The following is a 14,305-nucleotide window of genomic DNA, read 5'->3' on the forward strand; positions in this document are numbered from 1 at the left end:
AGATAGATAGATATGAGATAGATAGATAGATAGATAGATGATAGATAGATAGATAGATATGAGATAGATAGATAGATAGATAGATAGATGATAGATAGATAGATAGATAGATAGATATGAGATAGATAGATATGAGATAGATAGATAGATAGATAGATAGATATTACATAGATAGATAGATATGAGATAGGAGATAGATATTAGATAGATAGATAGATATGAGATAGATAGATAGATAGATAGATAGATAGATAGAGAAGAAAGAAAGGCAGCACTCCAAAATTGATGAAAAAAGTGGACGGTTTATTCCCCCATCCAGCAGCGACGTCTCAGTCTCTCATTGGAGCCTTTGTCCAGCTGAGTAACATGTGCACGGTGGCAGACATAAGTAGTGCAAACAATTTCATAATCACAAATCGATAATTAGACAATAAAGTGCGTCAAAAATATAACAATATTCAAAATACAATTCATCTGTCGTCATGATTATATATATAATGGTTGTGAACATGATCATAAAAAGTGCATACCATGATCCGTATAGTGGGAAAATCAATAAACATACATGATTGCCAATCAATATATGTAAAGTGTGCACAGTGTATGGCAATCAAAAATCAGTTAAAACATTAAAAAACCTTGAATGAGTCAGGTTGAATCATAGAGACATGGTGGAGTCTGCTGGCGTCCGGAAAAGCGATCGGCGCGTGCGCCGCTCCATGTGCTCTCGCGAAACACGTGATGATGCAAAGGGATATGGGAACCACATTAAAGATGGCCGCTATCCAACTTTCCACCAGGGCGCATGCTCATGCCCATACAGGCCGGCAGGTACCCTGTACAGAATTGCAAAGACACACTCAAAGGGTCCAAAGCTCCGCAGTTTTAGCAGACAATAAGCTGATCCACAAACGGAGAATCGGCGGGTGAACACCAGTCTCCATAGCGGAACGTCCGTATCAGGGGGGCATCACGGCATGTCAAACTAGATAGATAGATAGATAGATAGATATGAGATAGATAGATAGATAGATAGATATGAGGTAGATAGATAGATAGATAGATAGATAGATAGATAGATAGACATGAGATAGATATGAGATAGATAGATATGAGAGAGATAGATAGATATTAGATAGATAGATAGATAGATAGATATGAGATAGATAGATAGATATGAGATAGATAGATAGATATGAGATAGATAGATAGATAGATAGATAGATAGATAGATAGATAGATAGATAGATATGAGATAGATAGATAGATTAGACAAATAGATACATACTAGAGATGAGTGAATTTCATATTTTGAAATTCATTCACGCTTCGTTTGGTGGTAAAAGCAGAATTGCGTTATGGATTCCGTTACCACGGACCATAACGCAATTCTATGACGGAATATCTTTAGAGGCATTCCGTTATTCATTCCGTCCTAATAGAAGTCTATGGCCTGCATAACGAATCCGTCCTCTCCTGCGGAATGAATAACGGAATGCCTCTAAAGATATTCCATCATAGAATTGCTTTATGGTCCGTGGTAACGGAATCCATAACGCAATTCTGCTTTTACCACCAAACGAAGCGTGAAGGAATTTCAAAATATGAAATTCACTCATCTCTAGTACATACATAAATATCAGACAGATATGAGACAGATACCTTGACAGACACATAGAGAGAAGTATTATTCAAGAATAGATAGATAGATAATATAAGAAATATAATAGACAGATATTTGGCATAACACAGTGTATAAATTCAGATCATCTTGTTTTTAGCATCAAACCAGACTATTCCACCTCCTCTGATACATGCTGCAGTAGTAAATGATTGTGTTATTTTCCGTTTCTACGCTATGTCGGGACAATAATCCAGAGTATTTATAATCCGGCAGCTATCAGGTTTGTGTAACGCTGGATTAAAGACATTTTGTGGAATATATCTCCTTACCCTACTGCCCTCTTGTTCTTAGAAGAGTGGGGGGGGGGGGGGGGGGGGGACGACGATGACACATGACTACAGAACAGTAGACGTTTTCTAATTAAGAATTTTTGCGCGGTAGTTTAATTTCTTCTTTTACCAGCAAATTAGCATTGCAAAACTCTACATACCCCTAGAACCTTGAATTCTATGAGCTGTCCTTCAGGAGAGTATCTGCACGCCCCTGGGATATTAATTGGGGTGATCCCTCTAAAATGACTAGAATATGCCAGAGGAATATGTGCTCTGTGCTCGGCCTGTACGGTCTGTCTCCTGGCTGCATTGACCTCTGTGAGGTTCGATTCCATTATACGCCGGTGTAATTGAGACACGACTCCGCTCTTCACAATGGTTTCCTGGAAAGAAAAGGCGACCTAATTACCCAGCGGTGTCACTGAGCACCATCCTGGAGTGACTGCAATATCCGCACAAGAAGCCGCTCTCACCTGAGCTTTAGTTCCCATGGTTACCGAAGGAACAGCTTCCTATTAGAGACGCGTCTTCACACGAGATCATTATTGTCCGGGCGCTTATTTACTTCTGAATTTTCCTTGATAAAATTAGTTTAAAGGGTAGGTGTCATCAGAAAATCAAGTTTTTATTTTATTAGATTTTTTATAATTTTTATAGATTTTTTTTTTTGCATTTTTCCATGTCACCGTTTATTTAAAACAAAATCCTAAAATCGTGCCGTTTTTAGCGTGGCCACTAGGCCTAAAAATATATCCTGTACTTTAGCATTTAGAGATATGCTTTACAGCAGCCACAAGGGCCATAGACACAATGGTCAGGAGGGGACTTCATTGACTTCTATGGGAGAGTTTTCCAGGTGTGCTCTGTGACCTGTGCAGAGGTCATTGTGCAGGGAGGAGGGAAGCTAAGACATTAGTTATTGTGAATGGCAGATCCTGTGTGTGTACAAATATATATATATAAAAAATATTTTATTGTGATCCTGCCTGTGATGATAATGAGATGACTGCTGAAAAGCGATCTCCACTGACCATGAAGCAGTGTCAATTATTAGGCTTAGTGGCCAGTGTGAAAATTGCAGGATTTTAGCATTTTTATTAAATATAGATAGTGACATTGAAAATGTAATAAAATCGCCAAAAAAACTAACAGACATAGGCCGCATACACACTTGGGGATCGCAAATGCAGTCTCCAATGCACGGGCAACATCCGTGCAGCGGGCCGGACCCATTCAACTTGAGTGGGTCCGTGGTATGTCCGCACCGCAAAAAAATATGACATGTCATATTAATTTGTGGTGCGGAACAACGGAAAGAAACACCACGTAAGCACTGCGTAAATCCTTCCGGTGTTCCATTCCGTGACTCCGTTCCGCATCTGCGTAATTGCGGACCCATTCAAGCGAATGGGTCCGCATCCGTGATGCGTGGTGCACACGGACCAACGGCCGTGTGCATGAGGCCATAAAATGGGATTTAAATAGGCCATTTTACGACACATTCCCTTTATTTAGATTTAAATAATTTTATTGATTGAAATTCAATAGGAACAAAATGTTTTTACATTTTTCCCCCCTAATAAAATAGTAATATTTCACATGATCCTCCAGTGCCAATAGCTAATTAGAGGAGGGGTAAAGGGGGCCACCAACCCTGAGCAGTGTATTCTGTGCTGGGGTCCTTGGGCTGCCGTCGTGCCTGTTTTTACATATCAATTTCATTCTTCTGGTACTGAACTTCTGTCTGTGGAAAACTCTATAAAAAATAAAAGCTCAGAATAATTCAATAAAGCTTAAAAGGAGCAATAAAGTTGCAATATCTACAAAAAAAAAAAAAACTACAAAAAAAGGTCACATCTGCAGCCTTAGTAGTCCACTACGTCACCGCAGCTACTACTACTGCCTCTCCATCTATACATCTTATTCCTTGGTGGGATCTCTAGTTGGTTTTGGGTTCTCAAAGCCAGTAAAAAAAGTCTCTGATTTAATTTCTATATACCAGCATAGTCCTAGGTTAGGGTTCCACTGTGACCTCCCCAGCATAGGGGTAGAGTGCAGCTTTAACGATTATTCACAGTCAGGCCGCCTAGAAAATGACAACTGCCTAAAAAAAATCTAACATTTTCTGTCTACAGCTTCAATACAATTCCCAAGGCTGAGAAATACGGGTAGAGCTTCCTACCGATCATGCAGTACCATCAGGGAGGCTTCTGATCGACTCCAAATTTGTACTGCAGCAGGACAACGATCCCAAACACACAACCAATGTCACTAAGAACTATCTTCTGTGTAAAGAAGAACCTGGAAGTGATGATATGGTCCCCACAGAGCCATGATCTCAGCATCTTAAAGTTTGTCTGGGATTACACGAGGAAACAGAAGGATCTGAGCAAGCCTACCTCCTCTGAAGATCTACGGTCAGTTCTCCAAGATGTTTAGAACAACCTTCCTGCCGAGTTCCTTCAAAAACTGCGTGCAAGTGTACCTAGAAGAACTGATGATGTCCTGAAGGTAAAGGTGGTCACACCAAATATTACATTTTTCTTTTGTCCCTTTTTTGCAAATTTATAAAAAAATAAACTATGAACACTTCTATTCTTGAAAGCATTCTTAATTTGCATAATTTCCCTCACACCTGTCTTAGACTTTTGCACAGCACAGCATATCCCATCCATTCGGAAGCCGCACGTGGCCCTCGTACAGACTTTGCACAAGAGTTTTAAGCAGGACTAGATTTCCTACATGACTGTGTGCAATCTGAATGGCAATTTCAGTGGCGCGTCTGTGACACATAGGGCAGGGCTGCCTGATGAGGAACCTGACAGACTTGTGTCTCGGTCCATCCCCAGATATATTTTCTTAGGTCATTACCCTATTGTCCCATTTATTTCCTCTTCACTAACCTGTAAGACTTCCTATGCTGTGAGGTCATCTCCATGATACATTGGAACGCGGCATGATGTGTGTATATATGACTGTGTATGACTGAATAATTGAGGTGTACATAGCCCAGCGGAATCCGTACTCCAGTACTCTGCGGACACGTCAGCGGTGTACCAGTATACTGACTCTAAAGCCAGATAGGCACCCGAGTCTCTGGGTACCTATTTGCTTAGAAAAACCGCAAAATAAAGTATAGTAGAAAAACATTTTAGGTTATTTAGAACATTTTTAAAGAAAGTTTAACAAAAGTTTAGTTACTCTTTATTAAAGGGGTTCTGCAGTTTGTTTTAACTGATGATCTATCCCTTGGATAGATCATCAGCATCTGATCAGCGGGGGTCCGACACCCGGGACCCCCGACAATCAGCTGTTTGAGAAGGCAGCGGCGCCGCGGCCTTCTCACTGTTTACCGCTGGCCCAGTGACGTCACGACTTGTATCAACTGGCCTTGGCGCGGCTAAACTCTGTTCACTTGAATGGAGCTTAGCCCCGCCCAGGCCAGTTGATACAAGTCGTGACGTCACTGAGCCAGCGGTAAACAGTGAGAAGGCCGCGGCGCTGCTAGAGCGCCGCTGCCTTCTCAACTAGCTGATCGGCGGGGGTCCCGGGTGTCGGACCCCCGCCGATCAGATGCTGATGATCTATCCAGATGAGTCCGTGTAAGGTTCGTGTTGCATCCGTGTGGTGGAGGCCCCATTGAATCTAAGGGCTCATGCATACAAACATGTGGCGGCCGTTTAGTGTATTGGGGACCGCAATTTTTGCACAGAGAGAAACCCCACGGAAGCACTCCGTAGCGCTTCTGTGCCTTCCAGTGAATGGGTCCGCATCCGCGATGCACAAATGGCTTGTACCTGTATATTGCTGTTAGCGGTCCGCAATACGGGCACGGCCAAGCATTGGCTGTGTGCATGAGCCCTAACTCTGTCCCAGTCCCGAGTAAGGAGTGGATGCTGCTCTTGCTCATTCCCCAGACTTTCCCATCCCTTGAAGACGCGGTGGTATGAGGGAAACGGGCTCACAACACCCATTAAGAAGCCCAATCCGCCTACCCTATGAGAGCTGCGTCCTGGTGCTGACCACTATGCCATCTCACTTGGTAACACTCCTGCCCTCGTCTACCCACTCCACATGGGCGCACTGAAGTCAATGCCTGGTAAGAGGCGCCCAGTTACACCTCTTACATAGCTGTTTCCGTTTTTCTGTGAAACGATTTAATTTACAAGGATGTCGCGCCGTATAAACCGGAGCTGTCGTATTACCCAGGACAAGTTCAGACAAGGGGTCAATCTACACCAACCGGCGCTGTCCCGGCCTGCCCCAGTAATTGAGGGGACAGATATATTGTCTCCGCTGGTAGGAAGAAAAAATGGTGAGATTATGAGATTGACTCGACAGCAGCTGGAGTGTGGAGAATGCGAGGGAACCCTGAGCAGGTGCTGCGCGGCCTACACGGAGTCACAGGCGGGCCTGCACACTGCCCCCTAGTGGTGGAGCTTATTGGCTATTCTGTGGTATGCTGGTACTTGCAGTTCTGAAAGAGATCGAAGAGGTCTGTCCACGTTGGGATACACAAAAGATCAAGACCCCAGGGGTTTTCACACAGCTTCCCAGGAGTCCTGCATGGAAAATGTATCCAGAAAAACGTGGCTGCTTTCTTCCAAAAACAGCACCACTCTTGTCCACGGGTTGTGTGTGGTATTACAGCTCAGCCCCATTCACTTCAATGGAGCTAAGCTGCAATACCGGACACAACCCATAGACAGGGGTGGCACTGTTTCTGGAAGAAAGCAGACATGTTTTTCTAATCCTGGACCACCCCTTTAAGGATTGTTGCCAAGCTGGGTGGTGATGTTCCCTGCAGGAGCTGTAATGGAGGCTGCTATGGTTGCCACCCAGCTTTCCAAGAAACAGATGTTGTGTCTCCAACTGATGAGAACCTAAAATTCTCAGCATGCTGGGAGTTGTAGTTTCACAGCAGCTGAAAAGCTACTGCGATAGAGGGACGAGGGGCTGCCGAGCATCTCAGATTCTGCTTATCTTGGGCGAGGAGGACAATAAGAATTGCTGAAATAGGGTGACCAATCTAAATGTCACCCCAGAGCGGATGCCTGAGATTGTCACCCAGTTTAAGGCCTCATGCACACGGCCGTGCCCGTATTGTGGCCCGCAATCAGCACACCCTATCACGGATGCGGACCCATCCACTTGAATAGGTCCGCAATCTGGAAGGTCCGGTGGGTAACGGAGGCATGGAACCCCATGGAAGCACTATGGTTTCTCTCTGTGTCTCCGAATGGGTCTGGATCCGTCTGCGGCAACCGCATGGAGGTTGCCCGTGCATTGGGACGGTAAATTGCAGTCCCCAATGCACGGAATGGCCGGTTCGTGTGCATGAGTCCTAAGGCTGTATTACACCTGACGATTTTTCGGCAGATGATCGCTAACGAGCGTTCGTACGATCTCGCAGTGTAAGGCCTATTGCACACGGACGTTTTTTTTTCCCGTTTACTGGCCGTTTTTTGCGTTCCGTATACGGTCCGTATACGGAACCATTCATTTCAATGGTTCCGCAAAAAAAACGGAATGTACTCCGTATGCATTCCGTTTCCGTATTTCCGTTCCGTTTAACATAGAACATGTCCTATTATTGCCCGCAAATCACAGTCCGTGGCTCCATTCAAGTCAATGGGTCCGCAAAAAAACGGAACACATACGGAAATGCATCCGTATGTCTTCCGTTTCCGTTCCGTTTTTTGCTGAACCATCTATTGAAAATGTTATGCCCAGCCCAATTTTATCTATGTAATTACTGTATACTGTATATGCCATACGGAAAAACGGAACGGAAAAACGGAACAGAAACGGAAACACAACGGAAACAAAAAACGGAACAACGGATCCGTGAAAAACGGATCGCAAAACACTGAAAAAGCCATACGGTCGTGTGCAATAGGCCTAAGGCCGAATGCACGTCGCCGTGGAACACGGTTCGTGAGATACCGGACTGGCATCCTGCTTACTGCAGGAGCGCACGGCGTCCTTGGTTGCTATGACGCCATGCGCATTGTGCCGCCGCGGCAGTACAGTAATACACCTGTATAGATCATACGAGTGTATTACTGTACATCGGCGGCGGCACAAAGCGCACGGCGTCATAGCAACCAAGGACGCTGTGCGCTCCGGCACTAAGCAGGATGCCAGTCCGGTATCTCACGGACGTGTGAATGAAGCCTAATACTGACGCCGATTGCCCGCAAACTCTCGTTCAATGCACGCTTGCTTAATCGGTCTGTGTAATGCAGCCTTTATGGACACATCCAAAGTCTGCGACGCTGAATCAGACGGCGATTTGAATCTGTTACTCAGCTTGTTAGAACTCCTCGCTTACGTGATATAATGGTTTATATTGTGCTTTATGCTTTTGGCCTGGGCAGTGGACGGGTCACGGAGACATCTGACCGCCAGACCCCGATGTTCCTCTAGGTCGTCCTTCTTCCCCCTTTTATTCCATTGTCTGCTATTGACAACCTGACACCTCGTCTTACATTTCTCTGCGCCTTTAATGTGGTCATGTGACTCCTCAATGACCTGTGGGGTCTCCGCTGTGTGCAGTGGGGGGCATCCTATTCTACAGATACAGGCTGATTTGCAAATAGGTGCTAAATACTCCCCCCACCCCCGCCCAGGATCCCAACCTGTTCTAAAAATGTCAAAAATAAGAACCAGCTCTTCACACCCTCCGGCAGATCGGTCTAATTGGGCCCCATTGTATAATGTGTCCAGTGACGCTGGGATGCTGACCTGGTGTATCTAAGCCCATCATCTGTGATACAGTCTGCGTCCCCAGTGTATCTCAGTCCGTCATGTGCGATACAGTCTGCATCCCCAGTGTATCTCAGCCTGTCATGTGTGATACAGTCTGCATCCCCAGTGTATCTCAGCCCATCATGTGATACAGTCTGCATCCCCAGTGTATCTCAGTCCGTCATGTGCGATACAGTCTGCATCCCCAGTGTATCTAAGCCCATCATGTGATACAGTCTGCATCCCCAGTGTATCTCAGTCCATCATGTGTGATACAGTCTGCATCCCCAGTGTATCTAAGCCCATCATGTGTGATACAGTCTGCATCCCCAGTGTATCTCAGTCCATCATGTGTGATACAGTCTGCATCCCCAGTGTATCTCAGCCCGTCATGTGTGATACAGTCTGCGTCCCCAGTGTATCTAAGCCCATCATGTGTGATACAGTCTGCGTCCCCAGTGTATCTCAGCCCATCATGTGTGATACAGTCTGCATCCCCAGTGTATCTCAGCCCGTCATGTGTGATAGGCTTAGATACACTGGGGATGCAGACTATCACACATGATGGGCTGAGATACACTGGGGAGGCAGACTGTATCACATGATGGGCTGAGATACACTGGGGATGCAGACTGTATCACACATGATGGGCTGAGATACACTGGGGACGCAGACTGTATCACACTTGATAGGCTGAGATACACTGGGGACGCAGACTGTATCACACATGATGGGCTGAGATACAGTCTGCATCCCCAGTGTATCTCAGCCCATCATGTGTGATACAGTCTGCGTCCCCAGTGTATCTCAGCCTATCAAGTGTGATACAGTCTGCGTCCCCAGTGTATCTCAGCCCATCATGTGTGATACAGTCTGCATCCCCAGTGTATCACACATGACGGGCTGAGATACACTGGGGATGCAGACTGTATCACACATGACGGGCTGAGATACACTGGGGATGCAGACTGTATCACACATGACGGGCTGAGATACACTGGGGATGCAGACTGTATCACACATGACGGGCTGAGATACACTGGGGATGCAGACTGTATCACACATAATGGGCTGAGATACACTGGGGATGCAGACTGTATCACACATGATGGGCTGAGATACACTGGGGACGCAGACTGTATCACACTTGATAGGCTGAGATACACTGGGGACGCAGACTGTATCACACATGATGGGCTGAGATACACTGGGGATGCAGACTGTATCACACATGACGGGCTGAGATACACTGGGGATGCAGACTGTATCACACATGACAGGCTGAGATACACTGGGGATGCAGACTGTATCACACATGACGGGCTGAGATACACTGGGGAGGCAGACTGTATCACACATGATGGGCTGAGATACACTGAGGACGCAGACTGTATCACACATGACGGTCTGAGATACACTGGGGATGCAGACTGTATCACACATGACGGTCTGAGATACACTGGGGACGCAGACTATCACACATGACGGGCTGAGATACACTGGGGAGGCAGACTGTATCACACATGATGGGCTGAGATACACTGGGGACGCAGACTGTATCACACTTGATAGGCTTAGATACACTGGGGATGCAGACTATCAAGTGTAATACAGTCTGCGTCCCCAGTGTATCTCAGCCCATCATGTGTGATACAGTCTGCATCCCCAGTGTATCTCAGCCCGTCATGTGTGATAGGCTTAGATACACTGGGGATGCAGACTATCACACATGATGGGCTGAGATACACTGGGGAGGCAGACTGTATCACATGATGGGCTGAGATACACTGGGGATGCAGACTGTATCACACATAATGGGCTGAGATACACTGGGGACGCAGACTGTATCACACATGACGGTCTGAGATACACTGGGGACGCAGACTATCACACATGACGGGCTGAGATACACTGGGGAGGCAGACTGTATCACACATGACGGGCTGAGATACACTGGGGATGCAGACTGTATCACACATGACGGGCTGAGATACACTGGGGATGCAGACTGTATCACACATGACGGGCTGAGATACACTGGGGATGCAGACTGTATCACACATAATGGGCTGAGATACACTGGGGATGCAGACTGTATCACACATGATGGTCTGAGATACACTGGGGATGCAGACTATCAAGTGTGATACAGTCTGCGTCCCCAGTGTATCTCAGCCCATCATGTGTGATACAGTCTGCCTCCCCAGTGTATCTCAGCCCGTCATGTGTGATAGTCTGCGTCCCCAGTGTATCTCAGACCGTCATGTGTGATACAGTCTGCGTCCCCAGTGTATCTCAGCCCATCATGTGTGATACAGTCTGCCTCCCCAGTGTATCTCAGCCCGTCATGTGTGATACAGTCTGCATCCCCAGTGTATCTCAGCCCATCATGTGTGATACAGTCTGCATCCCCAGTGTATCTCAGCCCATCATGTGTGATACAGTCTGCATCCCCAGTGTATCTCAGCCCATCATGTGTGATACAGTCTGCATCCCCAGTGTATCTCAGCCCATCATGTGTGATACAGTCTGCGTCCCCAGTGTATCTCAGCCTATCAAGTGTGATACAGTCTGCATCCCCAGTGTATCTTAGCCAGTCAGGCGTGATAACATCTGTTGAGCCAGTGTATCTAAGCCCTTTCATGCAGGATACAGTTTCTGAGGCCAGTGTATCTAAGCCTATCTCTGGACTCTATGTACTAGATGTGCCGGCCATATCCCATGTATTTTGCTTTGCGCCGTGTACAGTATACAGCACAGCGCTCGGTATCAGTAGTCGCCTGTCCAGGGGGCGTCCCTGTGAGAAGCCCCCGGTTCCACATGTCTGCCCTGTAGGGTCTTCTCGGGCCTCCTTTATCTCCGGAGCCCTTGTTGTGTCTCACACCCCGGGGCTGTTGTTGGGCCCTGGCTCCAGCTGTCTGTCAGCCCCAGAACAGCAATGCAAATGAGGCAGAGGCGGCATTGTCTGCCTGCAGCACAGACGGGGCTGAGCCCAGCACTGCTGCCGCCCGCTCACCTGGCTGCAGAGGCCACAGCACCAGATAACAAAGGTGGAAAAAAGGAAAGATTGTCGCCTGGTGTCACCTGCCCGGACCTGGGGGGGGGGGGGAGACGAAGGGGTTACAGGGAGGGGGACAGACGGCTACTGGGATAGGAAATACTGTAATCTCACTGAAATTATACCGTATGTCTGCCAGAGGATGGAGAGATGGACAGATAGATGGATGGATGATAGATAAACTTTCCATGTTCTTCCTAAAGAACTCAGCAGTTCACATCTTAATAAGGCTCCATTCACACGTCCGCAAAATGGGTCTGCATCCTTTCCGCAATTTTGCGGAACGGGTGCGGACCCATTCATTCTCTATGGGGACGGAATGGATGCGGAGAGCACACAGTGTGCTGTCTGCAGCCGCAATTGCGGAGCGCGGCCCCGAATTTGGGTCCGCAGCTCCGCAAAAAGATAGAGCATGTCCTATTCTTGTCGGCAGCTTGCGGACAAGAATAGGCATTTCTATGGGGGCGCCGGGCTGGTGTGTTGCGGACCTGCAATTTGCGGGTCCGCAACACTCCACGGACGTGTGAATGTAGCCTTAGGCCTCTTGCACACGAACCTGTCATATTCACTTGAATGGGTCTACAATCACGGAGACGCGGATCAGAACCCCACGGAGGCACTAGTCTGCCTCTGCACTGCAAAAAAAATATAGAACTTTTTTTGCGGTGCGGACGGATCACGGACCCATTCAAGTTGACTGGGTCTCGATCCGTCCCGGCTGCCAGTGCACGAAACGGATGCACAACGTTCATGTGCAACAGGCCTAACTCTGTGCCTCAGCCAGGGATCGGAGGGTTAAGAGTCTCCCCAGTGCACTGGCCCCCAGCTATGGAGCATTAACCCCTTCTCACCCAGACTGGACATGCAGGGCTGTCACCGGCGGCTCCTATAGACGCTGTACGCGAGGCTCCTGTTGTTATATATGTGACATAAAAGAGCTTTTAGTAACCTGAGCTGTTTGTGCAACACAATCACTTTTTTTTTTTTAAAGCGACAGAGTGTCTAGACACCCACGTGATGGGGCGAGCCACTGAGCACTGGAGCCTGGGAGCAGGGAGGGAGGGGGCAGAGACAGCCAGGGAGGGAGGGGGCAGAGACAGCCAGGGAGGGAGGGGGCAGAGACAGCCCGGGAGGGAGGGGGCAGAGACAGCCAGGGAGGGAGGGGGCAGAGACAGCCAGGGAGGGAGGGGGCAGAGACAGCCAGGGAGGGAGGGGGCAGAGACAGCCAGGGAGGGAGGGGGCAGAGACAGCCAGGGAGGGAGGGGGCAGAGACAGCCAGGGAGAGAGGGGGCAGAGACAGCCAGGGAGGGAGGGGGCAGAGACAGCCAGGGAGGGAGGGGGCAGAGACAGCCAGGGAGGGAGGGGGCAGAGACAGCCAGGGAGGGAGGGGGCAGAGACAGCCAGGGAGGGAGGGGGCAGAGACAGCCCGGGAGAGACAGCCAGGGAGGGAGACAGCCAGGGAGAGAGGGAGGGGGCAGAGACAGCCAGGGAAGGAGGGAGGGGGCAGAGACAGCCAGGGAAGGAGGGAGGGGGCAGAGACAGCCAGGGAAGGAGGGAGGGGGCAGAGACAGCCAGGGAGGGAGGGGGCAGAGACAGCCCTGGAGAGACAGCCAGGGAGGGAGGGGGCAGAGACAGCCAGGGAAGGAGGGAGGGGGCAGAGACAGCCCTGGAGAGACAGCCAGGGAGGGAGGGGGCAGAGACAGCCCTGGAGAGACAGACAGGGAGGGAGGGGGCAGAGACAGCCAGGGAGGGAGGTGGCAGAGACAGCCAGGGAGAGAGGGAGGGGGGAGAGACAGCCCAGGAGAGAGGAGAGACAGCCAGGGAGGGAGGGGGCAGAGACAGCCAGGGAGGGAGGTGGCAGAGACAGCCAGGGAGAGAGGGGGCAGAGACAGCCAGGGAGGGAGGGGGCAGAGACAGCCCAGAAGAGACAGCCAGGGAGGGAAGGGGCAGAGACAGCCCTGGAGAGACAGCCAGGGAGGGAGGGGGCAGAGACAGCCAGGGAGGGAGGTGGCAGAGACAGCCAGGGAGAGAGGGAGGGGGGAGAGACAGCCCAGGAGAGAGGAGAGACAGCCTGGGAGAGAGCAGGGAGGGGGCAGAGACAGCCCGGGAGAGACAGCCTCGGAGAGAGGGAGGGGGCAGAGACAGCCCCGGAGAGAGGGAGGGGGCAGAGACAGCTCAGGAGAGAGGGAGGGGGCAGAGACAGCCCAGGAGAGAGGAGAGACAGCTCTGGAGAGAGCAGAGAGGGATGGGGCAGAGACAGCCGCAGAGAGACAGCTCAGGAGAGAGCAGAGACAGTCCCAGAGAGACAGCTGATGAGAGAGTAGAGACAGCCCATGAGAGAGGAGGGGGCAGAGACAGATCAAGAGAGCAGAGACAGCTCCAGACACAGAGAGCTCAGGAGAGAGTAGAGACAGTCCAGGAAAGAGGAGGAGGCTGAGACAGTCCCAGATACAGAGAGACAGCTCAGGAGACAGAATTATTATAGACAGACCCAGAGAGTTCACAACTCAGGAGAGAGGAGAGGGCAGAGACAGCTCCAGA

The 14,305-nt window shown here is 49.1% G+C and overlaps 1 long non-coding RNA gene across 1 annotated transcript; it reads right to left on the bottom strand.

The window, feature by feature from the left end:
* Positions 1-2,070: 2,070 nt before the first annotated feature.
* On the bottom strand, positions 2,071-11,801 carry LOC120991319. The gene is made up of 4 exons (XR_005776623.1): positions 11,723-11,801; positions 3,610-3,712; positions 2,430-2,533; positions 2,071-2,339 (listed from the first exon to the last, which is right to left on the bottom strand). It is a non-coding gene; the product is annotated as an uncharacterized LOC120991319 (long non-coding RNA).
* Between the last annotated feature and the right edge of the window lie 2,504 nt (positions 11,802-14,305).

The sequence above is a fragment of the Bufo bufo genome, chromosome 2 (genome assembly GCF_905171765.1).
Source record: "Bufo bufo chromosome 2, aBufBuf1.1, whole genome shotgun sequence".
In the NCBI taxonomy this organism is placed as follows: domain Eukaryota; kingdom Metazoa; phylum Chordata; class Amphibia; order Anura; family Bufonidae; genus Bufo; species Bufo bufo.